Source organism: Oryx dammah, unplaced genomic scaffold, assembly GCF_014754425.2.
Source record: "Oryx dammah isolate SB20612 unplaced genomic scaffold, SCBI_Odam_1.1 HiC_scaffold_29, whole genome shotgun sequence".
Classification (NCBI taxonomy): domain Eukaryota; kingdom Metazoa; phylum Chordata; class Mammalia; order Artiodactyla; family Bovidae; genus Oryx; species Oryx dammah.
This window is the reverse complement of record NW_024070213.1, coordinates 81,696,218-81,713,093: the sequence shown is the minus strand read 5'-3', so window position 1 is coordinate 81,713,093 and position 16,876 is coordinate 81,696,218. Positions and strand designations below refer to the sequence as shown.

General features: G+C 39.3%; 1 protein-coding gene across 2 annotated transcripts in view; it reads left to right on the top strand.

Moving 5' to 3' along the window:
- NELL2 (neural EGFL like 2) overlaps positions 1–16,876 on the top strand; it is a 382,484-nt gene that overhangs the window by 202,715 nt on the left and 162,893 nt on the right. The gene's annotated exons all lie outside the window — the stretch shown is intronic.

The following is a 16,876-nucleotide window of genomic DNA, read 5'->3' as shown; positions in this document are numbered from 1 at the left end:
TGTTTGTACACAAGGAATTGTTAGGAAATTGGTGCTACTCTTAAAAAAGGTAAGGACAGGTGGTTCTAAATTGTATCTCATTCTTTAGCATGATACAAAAATAGATCCCTAGTATTTTGATAATATATAACAATATTTTCATTTTTACTTTTGATTCCATTTTCAGTTCCCTCCAAGTAGTTTTTCTTTAATATGAAAAAATATGCTTTTAAACAGATTTTTATACTGTTCATTTCCTTAAATAAGAGTGTAATAGTAAAGATATGGGACTGAAATTTTAAAATATATGTTTGTTTATACTGAGTTGTTATGAGGTCATACTTCCTAAACAGCATTAAACATTGATTAAAATGTCAAATTTAGCAATGCCATTTGGTCAGTGATTTATGTATAAACAAACAATTGGAAACTGGACTGGCTTTGTATCTTTTATGAGCACTGATATTATATTATGTTTAGATTAATCTAATTCTTACTGAGCAACAATTTGGATATTGTAATGACTGGTTGTTGGCAAAATAAACATATATTTGTTAAACTAGTTTTTAATATTTAAAAATACTAATCTGCCTTCTTGGAACGAATGCTGTTCATCTTGATGAATTTTCAAATCCAACATGACAAGGCAATGTTTCAAATGAGTAGGGCTGTTTCTTAGTTTCAAGCAGGTTGGATTCAGCCAAAACAGCTACTAAGTAGCACAGATAAAAAGTGCAAAAGTAGAGACAGATGGACTCCCCGTGGCCGAAAAGGCTCGGGAGACACTGAAGGAATTGGGAGTTCATCTGGGGCTTGAAATGTGAATCCAGTTTAGACTGGCAGATAAGAGAGAGCAAAGATGTGTTTTTGAGTTCTTCTGCAGCAAGAGGCTTATATCCAGGTGTGTTGGTAGGTTACACTGCAAAGATAGAGACCAGCTCACAGATGAACAGTGGGTTACATGGAGTGATTCTTCTCTCAATTTGCCAACCACCGACATACAACAGACATTTGAGAAACTTTTCACCTTGGAGCACGTTTCTTGGCTTGAAAAAGGAGTATTTGTTCTCCCTAGGTCACAGGGTTATTGTGAGAATTAACATATAATGTCTATAACAGGCACGGTAATGCATGGTAAAAATCAAAGTGTTACAAAAATGTCGAGTGGCCCACTTGTACCACTGTGTGTGGGCGGTTACCAGCGCCAGCTGCATGCTGTGCCCTGCTTGGTAACTGCATCTGCATCCCAGTTCAGTTTCCCTCATGCTTACAATGCATATTACAGACCTTCACCACTCCCTGAAGACCTTTGACTCTGCCATTCTCATACTCTAAGCCAGTAACTTCTTTACCAACCATACCGAAAATGGAAGCAGTAACTTCCTCATCCTCCTGCTCTCATTACAACCACCCTCTTTACACCCACCCATTCTTCCTCTCCTCCCACCAACGGAGTAGATACTCTTACCCCTAGGAGTCCATCTCAGTGCTGAATCTCATCTCTTCGTGTCTTCAGAGGAAACTAGCTCCATCTAGTATCCTCTCAAACATGGTTCTCAACTTCCTTCTAGTTATTCCTTCCTGTCTCTCTGATAACCTAGATTGTTGGGATGAGGGGAGAGTGGAAGAGAGGTCCAGGAAGGAGAGGTATACATGAATCCACTTAGCTGATTCACTTTGTTGTACAGCAGAAAATAATACAGCATTGTAAGGCAACTATAACCCAATAAAACAGAAAAAGAGTAAATATTACATTTCTTCATTAACCATCTTCCTCTTCTAGTTCTTGTGTTATTGTCCCCCTTCTTCTTTATAGCCAGATTTCTTTAAGATGTGATGTGTTTTCACTGTCATTATTTCTTTATGTCAGCTGCTCTCCTCATTCAGTCTAGATTTTTATCCCATGTCCCTTTCTTTTTTTATATAAATTTATTTATTTTAATTTGGAGGCTAATTACTTTACAATATTGTATTGGTTTTGCCATACATCAACATGAATCTGCCACGGGTGGCATGTACATCCATGTCCCTTTCTAGCTGCTCTCACCAAAGTCACTGATCATGTCTATATTGTTAAATCAGACATCTTTCAGTCCGTATCTTGCTTGACCTATGGGCAGCAATTAATTCTATTAATCAGTCCCTCCTTCAAACACTTGTTTACCTTGTCTTCATGAGAGAACATTTTATCGATCAGGGGTCAGATTTGCAAACAACAGAATCCCTTCTGGAAGTTTAACCAGAAAAGGAATATATTGAAGGATGTTAGGTGGATTACAATATATGTGGGAGGACAGCTTTAGATGATGTTAAACCAAGACAACTCCTATCTCATCTGGGTACAAATCCCACTATCTCTGCTTCTTGCTATCAGCACTACAACTCACACAAATACTGACACTGGGACTGGACTCTGGAAGCTGACCAGTCCTAAGTGCTATATACCTTCTCCACCGTGCTTGCTAGAAGATCTCACAACCTGCTTAGTCAGGAGTTCTCTTCTGAATCGAAATGCTTGCCCCTGATTTTCTGTCCTAGGCTGCAGGTCTACATTCTAGGTGCCACCTATGCTGAAAACTAGAGTTGTGACTTCATCTTGTATGTGAGACAAGGGTTCCCCAAACAGAGAAGGTGTGTTGAAAAGGTGATAGTTGCCACTATTTCAACATTCGTTTACTTCCAACATGCTTTTAACTTTACTGCTACTTCTCTGAGCAGTCTTTCTGTCTCTTTTCTTTACTTGCCCACTCCTTGAATATTGAAGGTCCCCAGGCTTCCATCTAAATTTTGCTTTCCTTATTCTCCACCCTCTCTCTCAGGTGTTGATGTCTAACACCATGTCTTTAATCACCTTCTCTGCTCTTAGGACTCTCAGATCTTGATCTTTAGTCATATCCTCTCTCCTGATCTCTAGAGGAGATCCACATATCCGACTGCCTCTTGGACATTTTTACTTGCATGTGTCATATGCAACTCAAAATAAACCTGTGTGAAGCCATACTCCTCTGTTACCCAGATGGATTCCTTCAGTTCCCCACAGGACAGGTCCACTCAGTTGCTGAAAAGGAAGATGTTATCCTTGAGACTTTCCTTTCCTCATCTGTATCTGGTTAGTTCCAGAGTGCAGTCAGTTTTAGATCCCATGTATTTTTTTTTTAATCTGCCACTATCTCTCCATATTCAACCAGAATAAACAGTTGCACTCACTTCATATGCCTGTAAGGTTATGCTCAAAATCCTTCAAGCTAGGCTTCAGCAGTACGTGAACTTCTAGATTTACAAGTGGGGTTTACAAAAAGTGGAGGAACCAGAGATCAAATTACCAACATTTGTTGGATTATGAAGAAAGCAGGGAATTCTAGAAAAGCATCTACTTTTGCTTCATTGACTACACTAAAGCCTTTGACTATGTGGATCATAACAAACTGGAAAATCCTTAAAGACATAGGAGTACCAGACCACCTTACCTGTCTCCTGAGACACCTGTATGCAGGTGAAGAAGAAACAGAACCAGACATGAAACAACTGATGAGTTCAAAATCGGAAAAGGAATACATGAAGGCTGTATATTGTCACCCTACTTATTTAACTTACATGCAGACTACATCATGTGAAAGGCTGGGCTGGATGAAACACAAGCTGGAATCAGGATTCCAGGAGAAACATCAACAACCTCAGATATGCAGATGATACCACTCTGATGGCAGAAAGTGAAGTGGAACTAAAGAGCCTCTTGATGAAAGTGAAAGAGGAGAGTGAAAAAGTTGTCTCAAAACTTAACATTCAGGAAACTAAGATCATGGCATCCGGTCCCATCACTTCATGGCAAATAGATGGGGACAAAATGAAAACAGTGATAGGCTTTTTTCTTGGGCTCCCAAATCACTGCAGATGGTGACTGCAGCCATGAAATTAAAAGATGCTTGTTTCTTGGAAGTAAAGCTATGACAAACCTAGACATCATATTAAAAATCAGAAACATCACTGCTGACAAAGGTCTGTCTAGTCAAAGCTATAGTTTTTCCAGTAGTCATGTATGGATGTGAGACATGGACTATAAAGAAAGCTGAGTGCCAAAGAACTGAGACTTTTGAAATGTGGTGTTGGAGAAGACTCTTGAGAGTCCCTTGGACTGCAAGGGGATCAATCCTAAATGAGTTAAACCAGTCAATCCTCTTTCAAGAGTCTTCTCCAGCCTTGACTTCTCCAGTCACTCTCAGCCTTGTCTCAGATTTTCCTACTGAATGTCTTTATCTCTCTCTCTGTATCTGCCTCTCTCTGCTTCTGTCTCTCTGTCTCTGTCTGTCTGTCTCTCTCTATATGTGTGTGTCTGTGTGTGAATGTATAAAGAGATTGTTGGTCAGTTGCAAAGTTGTGTCCAGCTATTTTGTGACTTTATGGACTGTAGCCCACCAGACTACTTTCTTCATGGGATTTCACAAGGAAGAATACTGGAGTGCGTTGCCATTTCCTTCTGGGAATCTTCCTGACCCATGGACTGAACCTGTCTCTCCTGCTTGGCAGGCAAATTCTTTACCTTGAGTCATATGGGAAGCTATAGATACAAAGTCAGAAATCCCAAAGATTGGAGTAATATATTTTGTTAACTGTGGCAAAAAAAAAAACTGATATAATGCTAGTGATGTTACTCTTCCTAAAGAATATACCATACAATTTACAATGAATGAATTCTAAAAAATGAATGGAGGAAACATATGGCTACTATTTTGAGAGGTCAAAAAGTTATGTGTTTCAGTAACATAGGTATAGTTTTCAGTGCATAAAAGTTAATATTTGGTAAACAAACTCAGTAATGCTACTGACTTTAAAACATGATTGCTAGCAATTCCTTGAAATGTTAGTTTATTTGTAAATCACATTTTAATTTATTCTTTACTGATTTTTCACTAAGCTGCCTACTTTTACTTGCAAATTTTTTGTTTTTAAAAATACTCTTATCTTTCCAAATGTTACTTTCAAATCTCTTTCCAGAATTGCATTTCTCAGAACTTAGGCTTTTTCTTGTTTTATGAATTAAGTTATTGATCTCTTTGCCAACTTTACCAAGCTAATTTTTCACAGCTGGTGAGCCAAGACCTAATAATAACCCATACTGATCTGTGTTATTTTTCAATATAAGGAATTCTTGAGCTGTTGAGCTGTATGACTTCAAGAGTTTATTGGCTATGCAAGAAGGCATTAGTGTTTATTAACATACTGACATACTCTGCTTACAGGACAGTATTGAGAATACTATGGCTTTAGAAATACACTATGCTTTATATAAAAAATGGCACCAGTAACATGCAAGGCATAATATGTAGGTAGCTGGATGGTGTGGCAGAAATACCTAAGTGAAAGGACAGCATACCTGAGTGCCCACGGCCTCCAAGGTTAGTGTGGAGACTAGTGTATGGCCAAAAGGAAGATTAACTTGGGACCTGTGGTCTGAGAACAGTATTCTCATTTTGACTGTCACTCAGAAGCCATGTAAACTTGTACTAGAGGGATCTTTCAGAAACACATACCTGATTAAATTAACTCTCTCCTAAAACCTTTCCCAATTCCTATAGGATGACGTCTAAATTTTTTAATTTGGCTCATGAAAAGTTTATCATCTGACTGATCTCTGCCACCTCTTTAATTTGTCTCTGGCATCTCCATTTCTCCAATTGTAAGTGACTGGAATTAGGTTAGATGATTTCTAAAGTTTCCTTTCAGGTCTGAAAATCTGTGATTCTGAATAATTACAAAGTCGGCCTTAGCTTTCAGATAGAATAAAAGGGAATTTATAAATTACTGTTTGTAAAATAGCTCAGCTTGAATTATCCTGGGGCAAGAGAAGTTGTTCAAGTATAAGAAACACAGTTTGCTTCTGCTTTTTAAGTTTGGTAGAGTACGATTTTATGTCCTCCAGAATTCTAGAGAATCAGATTTTTCAGTGCAAGCCTGCAGATCATGTTCTCTTTGTTAGAACTGTGAAGTGTGCGGTCTGGTAATGATTTGAAAATCTCTAGCCTTTGTCTTATAGATCATTAAATTAAGGTCCAGTGAAATGAAGTGCCTGTTTGGTTTATAATAGAGTCAAAGACTAGAATCCAGGCTTCTTTATTCCCACCGCAGTGTTTTTCCATGATACAAGAATATTTTACCACCATGGCTTATGTTCACTGTTCATACAAAAAGCCTACATCTAAGTAAATGCCTGTAGAGTGTCCTGAGAAGACAAAGGATTTGCATCTGCCAAACTGAGCTCCAGGTCAAGCCAGTGTAAACAAGGAAAGTTATTTTTTCTCCTTCCAGATGAAAAACCATGAAAGGATCCTTTGATTCATTCAGCAGATATTTAGTGAGGGCTAGCCACTGTTCTAGAACAAACGCTCTGTCCTCCTGAAATTCATATTCCAATAAATATAAACTACAGATTTATTAAGGTTTCCCTGGTGGCTCAGCTGGTAAAGAATCTGCCTGGGAGACCTGGGTTTGATCCCTGGGTTGGGAAGATTCCCTGGAGAAGGGAATGGCTACCCTCTCGAGTATTTTGGCCTGGAGAATTCCATGGACTGTATAGTCCATGGGATCACAAAGAGTCAGACATGACTGAGCTACTTTCACTTCACAGATATATTAACAGTAACTTACTAGGATACTTTTAGACCCTGACAAGTAATATGGAGCAACTGGGGCTGGGGAGAACTTACTTTAGATTTAGTAACCAACTGAGACTGCAACTTTTATTTATTCATGAACATTCTCCTCACCTTAATTATATCTTTCTTAATAATTCCACAATTGTACCTTACCAACTTTTGTGAGGTGTATTTTTCTCTGCTACTTCCCCACCTTCTTCCTTCCAAATGCTTTAATGTCTTCATATCACAGCAAAGAAGATGCCTTTCTTATATTTGTTGGGCATTTAAGTCCATTTCTATTGTGTCTCCCATAAATGTATTTATGTCTTATCCCATAAATGTATTTCTTTTTTTTTTTCTGTACAAAGTTCATTCAAATGGAATCTTGTATTTCATATTTTTGCTGCCCCTGCTGCCTACACCAGACTTGAATCTTTACAGTACTGTTTGAACACCTCTGTTTGACAGGAAACTCTAAATCAGTCACTTTAAACCTACTTCTTCAAAAGCCACCTCATGTCCTGACATACCACACAGATTCTTTGGTTGCCTGTCCTTAGTCAACAACCATCCTTTTTTTGTTTTCTTTTGGCACTTAGCATATAAGACCTCATGTTGTTATTCATGTAAATATTATATGTCCTGGCTTCTTAAAGATAATTTCATTATCAACTCCTCAAGTTGGGGTAGGGAATCAGTTCAGTTCAGTTCAGTTGCTCAGTTGTTTCTGACTCTTTGCGACCCCATGAACTGCACCATGCCAGGCCTCCCTGTCCATCACCAGTTCCCAGAGTTTAAACAAACTCCTGTCCATTGAGTAAGTGATGCCATCCAACCATCTCGTCCTCTATCATCCCCTACTCCTCCTGCCCTCAATCTTTCCCAGCATCAGGGTCTTTTCCAAAGAGTCAGCTCTTTACATCAACATCAGTCCTTCCAGTGAACACCCAGGACTGAGCTCCTTTAGGATGGACTGGTTGGATCTCCTTGCAGTCCAAGGGACTCTCAAGAGTCTTCTCCAACACCACAGTTCAAAAGCATCAATTCTTTGGTGCTCAGCTTTCAAATAGTCCAGCTCTCACATCCATACACGACCACTGGAAAAACCATACCCTTGCCTAGACAGACCACTGTTGGCAAAGTAATGTCTCTGCTCTTCAATATGCTGTCTAGGTTGATCATTACTCTTTCCAAGGAGTAAGCATCTGTTAATTTCATGGCTGCAATCACCATCTGCAGTGATTTGGGAGACCAAAAAAATAAAGTCAGCCACTGTTACCACTGTTTTCCCATCTATTTGCCATGAAGTGATGGGACCGGATGCCATGATCTTTGTTTTCTGAATGTTAAGCTTTAAGCAAACTTTTTCACTCTCCTCTTTCACATTCAAAAAGTGGCTCTTTAGTTCTTCTTCACTTTCTGCCATAAGGGTAATGTCATCTGCATATCTGAAGTTAATGGTATTTCTCCTGGCAATCTTGATTCCAGCTTGTGCTTCATCCAGCCCAGCATTTCTCATGATGTACCCTTCGTATGAGTTAAATAAGCATGGTGACAGCCTTGACGTACTCCTTTTCCTATTTGGAACCAGTCTGTTGTTCCATGTCCAGTTCTAACTGTTGCTTCCTGACCCTCATACAGGGTCAGGTGGTCTGGTATTCTCATCTCTTTCAGAATTTTCCACAGTTTATGGTGATCCATACAGTCAAAGGCTTTGGCATAGTCAATAAAGCAGAAATAGATGTTTTTCTGGAACTCTCTTGCTTTTTTGATGAACCACCAGATGTTGGCAATTTGATCTCTGGTTCCTCTGCCTTTTCTAAAACCAGCTTGAACATCTGGAAATTCCTGGTTTATGTATTGCTGAACCCTGGTTTGGAGAATTTTCAGCATTACTTTATAAGCGTGTAACATGAGTGTAATTGTGCGGTAGTTTGAGCATTCTTTGGCATTGCCTTTCTTTGGGATTGGAATGAAAACTGACCTTTTCCAGTCCTGTGATCACTACTGAGTTTTCCAAATTTGCTGACATATTGAGTGCAGCACTTTCACAACATCATCTTGTAGGTTTTGAAATAGCTCAACTGGAATTCTATCACCTCAACTAGCTTTGTTCATAGTGACGCTTCCTAAGGCCCACTTGACTTCACATTCCAGGATGTCTGGCTTTAGGTGAGTGATCACACCATTGTGATTATCTGAGTCATGAAGATTTTTTTTGGTACAGTTCTTCTATGTATTCTTGCCACCTCTTCTTAATATCTTCTGCTTCTGTCAGATACATGCCATTTCTTTACTTTATTGAGCCCATCTTTGCATGAAATGTTCCCTTGGTATCTCTAATTTTCTTGAAGAGATCTCTAGTCTTTTCCATTCCAATGTTTTCCTCTATTTCTTTGCATTGATCACTGAGAGGGTAGGGAATAGTTATAAAATTATTTATATCACTAAATATAAATTCCTAAATGTGGTCTAAATTAATTGATTCTCAGAACATATAAACACTTTTTAAAATAGTTATTCCTTATTAAATGCACATTGTATATGTTTCTGATATGCATCACCTCATAACATTATAATTTAAGTGTTATTTCTCCAGTTAGAATTTGTCTTTTTTTGCCTCATACAATAAAAGGACCTCTCAGTGAAGATCAGAGAAGCCTGGTGTGCTGTAGTCTATGGGGCCACCAAGAGTCAGACACGACTTAGTGACTGAACAGAAACTTAGCTCTCTCAGAGAAGCAGATTTAAAGTCCTTTGGTACAGCTGAATCCCATATGAGTCCTATTATGATCCTAAAACTCTGGACGCAAATGAATTTTCATCATATTACCCCAGGGTGCTTGCGATTTGGTTTTTCAGGCTGTAACTGAGCATGATACTTTCCTTATGCATGCATGTGTGCTAAGTTGCTTCAGTTGTGTCTGACTCTTTGAGACCCTGTCTGTAGCCTGCCAGGTTCCTCTGTCCATGGAATTCCCCAGGCAAGAGTACCTGAGTGGGTTGCCATGCACTCCTCCAGGGGATCTTCCTGACTCAGGAGAACCCACGTCTGAGGTCTCCTGCATTGGTAGGCTTGTTCTTTACCACTAGCACCACCTGGGAAGCCCTACTTTCCTTATAGACCAGTGCAAACATATAGAAGTAGCAGGGCTAGATAGTGGTCCATGTGTGCTTGAGATGAATGCATATTCTGATTTTTTTGTAGTGTCCTGTAAACATGAATTAAGTCCAGTTAGTGTATTGTGTCATTTAGGACCTCTCTTACCTAAAGGTTTTCTGTCTGGAAGATCTGTCCATTGATATCAGTGAGGCATTAAGTTCTCCTTCAATTGTATTCCTCTTAATTTCTCCCTTTACCTCTGTTTATGTCTTTAGGTACTCCTATATTGGGTGCCTGTGTGTTAATGAATGTAATATCCTCTTCTTGTATTGATTCATTTATTATATAATGTCCTTCTTTACCTTTTTTTATGGACTTTTAAAAAAAGTCTGTCCTCTGAGATGCGTATTGCTACCCCCTCTTTTTTGTCATTTCCATTTGTATGAAATATCTTTTTCCATCCCCTCACTTTCAACCAATGTGTCTTTTGCCCTAAAGTGAGTCTCTCATAGGCAGCATGTTGTAGATTCTTGTTTTTTAAATCTAATCTGCCACTCTGTATCTTTTGTTAGGCACATTTAGTCCATTGATATTTAAAGTAAAGTACTTATTTCCATCTTAAACCCTTTTTTCCAGGTCCATTTTGTAGTTCTTGTTCCTTTCTTTTTCTTTTCGTTGTTTGATGGTTTTCTTTTGTATTTTGCCTGAGTTCTTTGCTGTTTGATTTTTGTCAATCTATTATATGGTTTTGATTTTGGTTACCCTGGTTTTTAAGTGTATTGATCCATGACTGTATCTACTTGCTTTAGACATAGTCGTGAAAGTTCAAACACATTCTAAAAGAACTAAGTTTTTTACTCCTCTCCCCCATATTTTGTGATTTCGATGTCCTGTTTTACATCTTCATGTTTATCTTTTTACTGTTAATTATAGTTATACTGCTTTTACAAAATTTTTTTTTAACTTATACACTGGCTTAAGTGATCTTCCGTATTTTACTGAAGATGATATTTATCTGTTTTCTTTAGATTTGGGAAGTTTTCAGCAATAATGTCTTTAAATATATTTTCACTCCTTCTTTCTCTTTTCTCTTTCTGGAACCCCTACTATGCATAGGTAGCCATGCTTTATATTATCCTATAGCTCTCGTGTATTTTTATATATTTATCTTTCCTGTTGTGAGTTTTGCTTTCCTATAGATTCTTGCCTCTTTTCTTTTTAAAGAAGAGCTTTCAATATTTATTTTTGAGTAGGTATAGCATTGCTGTGTTCTTTCTGTTTTTCTTGTTGGAGAAATCCTTTATCTCACCTTTTATTTGCAGTGATAATCTTGCTGGGTAGAGTATATTAGGTTGCTGGTTTTTTCAAGACTGAATATATCAGGACACTCCCTTCTGGCCTGCAAAGTTTTTGCAGAGAAATCAGCTGATATCCTTATAAGGGTTCCCTTGTAACTGATCCTTTTTCTCGTGCTGCCTTTAGAATCTCTCTTTATCTTTAGTTCATTCTGTTTTAATTATAGTATGTTTTGGTGTGAGTCTGTTTGGGACCCTCTGTGCTTCCTATTCCTTGGTATCTGTTTTCTTCTTTAGATTGGGGAAGTTCTCAGCTATGATTTCCTTAAATACATTTTCAAGCCCATTTTCTCTCTCTTCTCCTTCTGGAATCCCTACTATACGTAGGTTATCATGCTTTATATTATCCCATAGATCTCCTATGTTGGTCTTTTCTTTCTTTCTTTGTTTTTCCATTTGTATTATGTCTGCTGTTCTCATTTGATGTTTGAATTATTCTATCATCCAGATCACTTAATCTTTCTTCTGTGTCTTTCAATCTGCTATTCATTACTTCTAGATTGATCTTTAGCTTAGCAGTTGTCTAATTTTGATTGGTTCCTGTTTCTAGTTTCTAGTTCCTTGTTACAGTTGTCTGCATTTCTATTGATCACCTTAATTCCTTTAGCATTTTTGTTGCCTCCTTTTTGAACTTAGTGTCTAGACTAAGTAGACTGGTGACATTTGCTTCGTTCTTTGTTCTTTTGGAGATTTCTGTTGTTCTTTTAATTGGGAGGAGTTCCTCTGCTGTTTCATTTTGCTTAACAGTCTGTAACTCTATGAATTTAGGATAAACTATTATCCACTGTGATCCAAAAGGGTTGTTTTTATGTGGGATCATCCCTGTGTAAACTGCATTATTCCAATATTTTCGTTGGAAGGGCTGTTTTTGATGTGGATGTCAACCACATCCTTTCTCAGGCTATGTTGGCCATTATCCCTTTGATAGGGGTTGCAACTGGTGTTGCAGTATCCAGAGACTGCACTGATGTTGGACAAGGCCTCTTTACTCTGTGGCTGTCACAGCCCTGTCAGGGGCAGGATCTTCTCCCCAGTTTTTGGAGTAAAAGCCCTGAGAGTCAGATTCAATAAGGCTCTGTTGTCCTTAAATGTTTGCTCTGTCCCAAAGGATGTGACCAGTGAAGTAAGAGACTCAGTGAACCTATGTGCTGCCCGTGTAGGCATCCATGGTTTTGCCCAGAAGTAGCCCAAGGTTGCCTCCCTTTCTCCACTTTTTCCCCAGACCTAGTTCTAGGCTGTGGTGTGGAGTAGGTTGGTGCTAGGGAATAGGATTCTCTGGCTGCAGGAATCAAGGTGGTTATGCTGCTTCCTGAAGTCTTGACTGCCTCTGTGGCAGACCCCTCCCAGGTCCTTTTGTGCCCCAGATCTGGCTGCAAACTGTGTGATGATATGGGTGGAACCAGAAGGCTCTATCTGGAAATGAGCTGCTATATACTCCTCCCCAGGGGCTGTCCACTCAAGATATGCATTTATCTGGTGCCACCTGACAAAGTCCACTGCAACCAGACCTCTCCTCACCCTACGAGCTCTTATGATGGGCTTCACAGCCAGACCTACTCCCTTCATATGTGAGTCCACAGTGTGCCGCAGCTGGACCCAACTCCACCTGTATGAGCACTGATGATGGCTCCAATGCCAGTCCCACACCTGCCATGTGCATGCTGTGCTGACAGTGGGCTTTCAGGTTTGACCTGAACCACTCCCCAGGACCCCTGGGCTGTCTCTGTGCAGCTAGGCTGAGTTCCCTCCAGGTGCCCTTCTGACTGGGATTTAACGCCTAGTCATGGAGTGCTAGCAGCCCTGCCTGGCACACATTTCAGGTGCTTGGGACTGTGGTAAGGGGACAGCTGTCCTGTCTCTCTCCTCCATGATTACTAGCAAGCCAGCATGCACTCACTCCTCATAGCAAAGTCCAGGCCCTTCTAGTGCCAGCTGACCTCTTAGCTGGGAAGGGGTCCTCTAGGACAAGGGGCTACATGTGGAGTTTCTCTCCTTTACAGATCCTTCTCAGAGATGCCAGTACTCTCCTAATGCCTTTTTATTTTTCTTTTCTGTCCAACCTCATTATGTGGAGAGCTTTCCTGCAGCTTTGGTTGTATAAGAGATCTTCTCCAGTTTCTAGCTGACTCTCTGTGAAAATTCCTATATGTGGATGTATTTTTAATGTGTTTGTTGGGGGAGGTTAACCTCATGCCCTGCTACTTTGCCATCGTGGTCCTTCTGAGTGATCCTTAACTTTGATTATGCCTTAAACAAGGGGTTATCAAACTATGGCCTGTGGGCCAAATCTGATTCACCTTCCTATTTTATAAATAAAGCTTTATTGGAACATTGTCAGGCTCATTCATTTACATATTGTCTATGGTTGCCTTCATGCTGCAACAACAGGAGTTAAGTAGTTGCAACAGAGATCATATGAACCCCCAAAGCCTAAAATATTTACTATCTGGTTCTTTACTGAAAAATTCTGCTGAACCCTACATTAAATTCTTCAAAAAGAAGATTAAAAATAATATAATGTGTGTGTTCCATTACAGATAATTAAATAAGAATTTGGAGTGAGAGTTAGGAAGTCAGCACAAAAACTAATGGTTTTTAAAAGCATCTCAGTTAAGTATGGGATTCCCTGGTGGCTCAGAGGGTAAAGCATCTGCCTGCAATGTGGGAGACCCACGTTCAATCCCTGGGTCAGGAAGATCCCCTGGAGAAGGAAATGGCAACCCACTCCAGTATTCTTGCCTGGAGTATCCCAAAGACAGAGGAACCTGGCAGGCTACAGTCCATGGGGTCGCAAAGTGTCAGACACAACTGAGCAACTTCACTTTCACTTAAGTATAATGTGTAGCCAGAGTTAGGAAACACAAATAGATGGTCCCTGTCCTTCAGGAGCATATTTGACTTATTGGAAAAAAGGAGCCTACAAAAATTAATAAAGGTAAAGTGGATATATCTTTAATGGAAACATTTGCAAAGTTCCAAGGCACTATTACATAGGGAACATTTTACTTCATTAGGAAAGTTTTCACAGAGAGATAGTTAAACAGATTCTTGAAGGGTGAATTGATTGGTAGACAAGACCCACTGTGGTGGTGATAGGGAGAGGAGGAGACGAGAGAATGACATACGCAAAAGCACCTAAATGTGAAAGAGCATGGCCCCTTCGAGAAATGACCAAAAGCTCAATGTGGCCAGGACACTGAGAATGAAGAAAGAGTGAGGTCGTAGAATGTAAAGTCAGGAAAATAATGGCCAAACTGGGAAGGGCTTTATATGCTGCTTGTAATTTACTGTGTTGACTTTCATTTAGAAGTTGAATGGAAAATTGAGTCGCTCTAAACTTCCGTATTTTCATCTGTAAAATAACTAGTTAGCCCAGATGATTGCCAGTGGTTCTCTAGCTCTAAAATATAGCTGCCCAAGAGACTGTGTCAGCTGCTTCTTTTGACAATCTCGCGAAGCAGAGTTGAGTTTATATGAATGGCATGACTTTTGTAGTATGGGGTCATTTAGTTCTCCCCTATAATTGATCCATTTCTTCTAATAGTACCGATGAGGTCAGTGTTACTTTGTGGCTTCACCACAAGGATTTGAGAAAGTAGACTTCTAGAGGAGAAGCACCTTGCCTGGTCAATGCATTAAGGCCCTTAATAAAGAGTGCTACATAATGATAAAATACCTGTAAAATGCTTTATGTTCCATGCAGAGAGAAACTATAAAATGGGGACAGTTTTATTGTTAAAATTCACATTCTTCCCAATTAGTACTAGTGTTTATTATGGCTTTGCAGTTGCAGGTTTCTTCACTCAAAACCTGGAGTATGACAAAGTCCTACTCTATAGCACAGGAAACTCTGCTCAGTGTTATGTGGCAGCCTGGATTGAAGGGGGTTTGGTGGAGAATGGATATGTGTATATGAATGGCTGAGCCCCTCTGCTGTCCACCTGAAACTATACAACATTTTTAATCAGCTGTACTCCAATATAAAATAAAATGTTTTAAAGAAATGTCACTTCATGTGGTAGTGATGCCATAACAATGTATATAATTGCACAGAGTGGAGAGAGAGAGAAAACAGGTCAGGGACAGACCCCAGGAGACACCAGCATTGACCTGGCAGGCAGAGGAAGAAGAGCTCCTTGGAGTCAGAGAAAGAATAATCAGAAGTATACATGAAATATGCTGTGAGATATGGCAGCATCCAAGGGACCAGAGTCCCCAGCAGGAGGTTATGACCAGCAAAGTATACCTGGTAAACCCACCTGTAAACTAGACTAAGACGTTTCTTTCATTGTAATACAGACTTAAGAAAGCTTGTGGTTGGAGCAGTTCAAAAGACCTAGGTTCACATGCTTTGATCTGCCAATTAATTATCTCTATGACTTAAGGAAAGTCCTTTAACCTTTCTGTGCCTCAGATCTCTCATCTGAAAAATGGAGGTAATAGTTAAGCTCATTCTATCTACCTCAACAGGTTATTTGAGTTCTTTGAGGAAATGCATGTGAAATCCAGCCTATTGTGAACTAAACAGCGTGTATGCATATAGTTATTTCTTATTTTTGACAGACAGATTAGTGATTGCTAATAAATGCTTGCAACTTAATGGTCTATGTGAAAGTGAGTGAAAGTTGCTCAATGGTGTCCGACTCTTTTTGACCCCATGAGCTATATACTGTCCATGGAATTCTCCAGGCCAGAATACTGGAGTAGGTAGCTGTTCCCTTCTCCAGGGGATCTTCCCAACCCAGGAATAGAATCCAGGTCTCCTGCATTGCAGGCGGATTCTTTACCAGTTGAGCCACATGAGAAAAGCATAAATACTCTGCTTTAATAAAGCTCTAAGTTGTAAAGAGTTTCTCAGATCAGTGAAGCATTTTTTTCCCCAAGAACTCATAAGTCCTCTCTCACACAAGCATGTCGGGCTTACTCCCAGCATCCTAGCAGCAACAATGCTGGGCTGAGATGCAGGGTCCTGTCCCAGGCCTTGCCCACTATCTTGTGCCATTCTTTGTTGTCAGCGTGCCACACTCACTGTGATTCTTTGATCTACTTCCCTTCTAGATGGGAGATCCTTGAAGACACATCATACCTTACCCATGCCCTTCTGTTTTCATCAGTAAGCCTCAGAACAGTGCTTGGAACAGGAAGGGGGAACATAAATATTCACTGAAAGAGGGAATAAATGAATAGTGGCCTCTAGCCTTAGCATTAACCTCATTATAATTGAACAAAATTAGATTATTAGTTTGCACTAAATCCTTAGAGCATTAATATTATCTTCAGACACATTAAGCAATACCAAGAAAACAATGCTTAGAATATGAATTACTATGAAAATTCTTCAATATGTTATCTTATTTTGCTGTTTTACAGCTTCTTATTTATATCAGGCTCTACACTGTAATTTCATCTCTGTTCAACACTTACTGGGATAGCTATATCTCTAATAAACTACAAGTTGTTGGTTTCATATCTTTAAGTGAAGATTTTCAAGTTCTGGTGTTTATTGAATATTTTATTTACCTCTTTCAGGGCCTCCCCAAGTGTACAGAATAGCCAATGAATCAAAAAATAATATATGGTATGCTCAGTGATTGAAGCTTCTAATACCCTAAGGCAGCCCAATCTCTACGTTCTGATTCATTTTATCATTCTATCTAAGGTAGATGAATGGGCTGGATATTTTGAAATATATTTTAGAATGATGCAAGTTGGAATAAAAAGATATATTTTAAACTCCAACAATAGCTTTTAGGAAAAAAAAAATTATAGTTTCTGTCATTTCAACATCAAGGGTTTCTATTAAAAGA